Source organism: Echinops telfairi, unplaced genomic scaffold (genome assembly GCF_000313985.2).
Source record: "Echinops telfairi isolate 266 unplaced genomic scaffold, ASM31398v2 ScPeMD7_3533;HRSCAF=4204_0, whole genome shotgun sequence".
Classification (NCBI taxonomy): domain Eukaryota; kingdom Metazoa; phylum Chordata; class Mammalia; order Afrosoricida; family Tenrecidae; genus Echinops; species Echinops telfairi.
Genome location: NW_022107431.1, coordinates 23,829,820 through 23,833,263, shown reverse-complemented (window position 1 = coordinate 23,833,263; position 3,444 = coordinate 23,829,820).

The following is a 3,444-nucleotide window of genomic DNA, read 5'->3' as shown; positions in this document are numbered from 1 at the left end:
TCTAATATCAACTACTGGAGACTCTCTATTTGATCTTCAGGTTCCGTCATTTGCTGCGACGGTTCACAGAACGCACGAACATACTAGTCATGTATGAGGGGACTAATAGGGGATACCTCGGTCAAAAATAACTCAGAAACAACAGGAAAAACTCAGAATACAATTCGTGATGAGGACAGCTTCTTTTTCACTCTCTTGCGCTGGACCACGCTGGGGCCTTCTCAGGCAGATGTTACACGTCTTAGCTCTGTGCACTGGTCAGGCCCACCAGTTATCTTGTTCCTGTCACTTCATGTTTCTGTGTCACACCTCTCTATTATTTCTAATAAATTTATCTGTGTCCCTTTGGGCCTAGCTGATGACAAAACTGATCAGTCCTCTTGTAAAGGTTGATACACCTTATTTGCATGATCCCCCCCTACAGAGGGGACTCATACATTTACAGTAGCAGCAAGCTGTCCAACCCCCTTGGTGCAGGAGCACAAGCACCTTATTTGCATAGTCCCACCCAATCATTGTGTGGGTATCACAAAAGCTCTTGACTAGAAAGATCAAATCATTCCCTCCACTCCACGATTCTAGTACTCTTCTTTTGATAAGGTTTCTGGTAGCTGCTGAAATAATTGAAGATCACTTGGAAAAAAAAAAAAAGGGCAGGTGTTTACTATCTTGTCAGCTACCATCCAGTTGGCTGCCAACTCACGCTAACTTCAGGCACAAGGGATGCCAACATTCCCAGTCACGTACCCTCCCTTTGATGCTGTTTGCTGGCAGTCTGGACCTTTGTCATCCTTGAGATTTTCATAGCCTATTTTTGGAAAGGGATCCCAGAGCTTCCTTTCCAGGCCACCTGCTGGGTTTGAACTGCAAAGCTTTTGGTTAGCAACCCATCACGTACCACATGGTGCTACTACGACTACCAGGACTATTCTTCATATAATCTAAGAGATATTATATTTTATAAATCATAAAGCAGTTTGAACTACATTTAATATACATGATTCTATGACTAAAATTGATAATAAGCATTTCTAAGAATTTTGAATGATCTAAAACAGCAGAAGGTTCATAGGGCGGGTGGGCAACACCATTAGCTACTCCACTGGGTGGCGTCAGCCTTTGTGACACCCCTGTCTTGAGTCTCATTGCTTTCTCTTCTGGACCTCCAAGTGGTAGTGCTCTTAGTCAGCCTCATTACCTGATCTGTGATGTTGTGTGCCTTGGTTTTTTGGAATTATTGGCTTGTGCATTCTGTCTGTTCCTTCTGTTGGGATTGCAAGATCTTCCTAAAGGGAAAACTGTGAGGAGTTCTTAGTGATTTATTCCCAGGCCTCCAAGGGCTATAATTCACCTGGCTGGATCTTGGGTTTCTGTAGTTTTCGGGCTTGCCTGGTTGAAGATATGAGGTGGATTGTCTGGTGTTTTGCAGGTGAACTCTGAAGCTCCAAACACGTTGGTAGCTTTCTTCCACCTTTTCCATTTTAAAAATAGCATTTACAGGTGATGAAGACACTGGTGAACAGCTCTCTATGTGATTTCTAAATAATGTGGAAAATCAATATCTCATTTTAGGGCAGTGCTTTATTTTATATTCCTTTCTTGTTGACGTCTCACAATTCCATTACACTGGCTTTTTGTTTTCCATAAAGACCAGTGTGGGATATAAAAGGCTTTGCCCCAGCTTGTTTCCCCCAAATAGATGTCAGACCTAAGACACTGCTTGCAACACATAGTAAATAATTGTAACGCACTTGGAAGTGAACTGGTTAGAAGTTGTCTCCCTGAAGGCATCAGCCATCCAGAGTGATCAGACTATATAGTCCACTGTACTGTTGGTGGGGCTCACACCCTATTGATAAGGATAGTAATTGTACCCTGGAGAGCTCAGAACAAGTCAGGCCAGCAGCTCAAGGATGATCAAGGTTAGGCTAACATCATGAATCTAGGATCTGCCCATCTTGTCACAGGTGTACCCCTAATCCCTCCTCCTCCTATTGCATGAACACCCCTAGATTGTCCCCCTCCCATTGCTGTATTGCCTATGGTACAACTCCTTCCTGTGATATATGTTGTTACCTGCAATCAGAGGGCTTGCATGCCCCCAAGTATATCTAAGCCTTGGATAGAATAAATATCTCCCTCCCTCCTCTCTCCTCCTCCCGCTCTCTGCATGGACCTGGATGCTGAGATCATCGCCATCCAGGAGGTGAGCCTACTACCATAAAATGTGTCTGCCTCCTTTATTTTACTCTCTCTCCTCTCTTCCATGATTTTACTATGATCTTTATATACTATCGCCTACAGTTGTGCCTACGGACCCGTGATATTGTCAGGGGCTGGTTACCCTGACAGCTCAGAAAAACCAGTAGTAATTTGTTGACTTTTTAATTTTCATCAATAAAATTCTAACAGCTGTCAGGACATTTCTTGACCAGTGTTTAAGAATTTTAACAACAAAATATATTTAAGATTATTCTTGGATTATTTCAATCCCAAATATCACAAATCTCTCTTTCCCCTTTATTATTTTGGCTAGCTGCATATGGACCATTACCAAAGTCCTCTCTCACCTGAACAATTATATCTTGTCTCATCTGAACTACTGAAATTGTCTTCAAGATCAGCCTGTTTATTCTAATTTATGCTAAGTCAAAATCAATTCCCTGATCTCAGAAGCCTCCATCAGCAAGGGTTGTTGGGGTTGTGCTCACTTGACATGTTATTCAGGGGTAACCATAAAAGGTATGGCCCAAAGGGACAAACAGTAATTACAGCCATTGACAGGCCAGGTTTTAAGATAATTCTTGGCTCACAAGAGGCTTGCCCAGAAGGACCAGTTTAAAGACCTCAAAAGTTGAGAGATCATGTAATAAAATAGAATGTCATGTGAGAAACTGATTGAAGAAGCAATTGTTATTATTGTAAGGTTCTGTCCAGTTGGTTTCGATTCATAGTGACCCTACAGACAACAGAATGAAACCCTGCCCAGTCCTGCGCCACCCTCACAAGTATTCTTTTGTTTGAGCCCATCAGTGAAGCCACTGGGTCAATCCGTCTTGTTGAAGGTCTTCTTTTTCATTTTTTGCTGCCCCATTACTTTACCAAGAATGATGTTCTCCTCCTAGGAGGACTAGTCTCTCCTGACATGTCCAAAGTATGTGAGATGAAGTCTTGCCATCCTTGCCTCTACGCAGCATTCTGGCTGAACTTCTTCCATGATGGATTTGTTGGTTCTTTGGCAGTCCATGGTACTTTTAATATTCTGCAAGAGGCAATTAGGGGAAATTAAAGGATGCCAAGCAGCAAATAATGTAGGACTGTAAACTAGCCTTTAGGACATCTGGCCACTGGTCCTGAGGGTCAACACTTTAGAACCCAAGAGGACTCAGGAGAGAAAGACAGTATGGGTATTTGGAAAGAAATTAGTTCAAAGTAAAAATATGA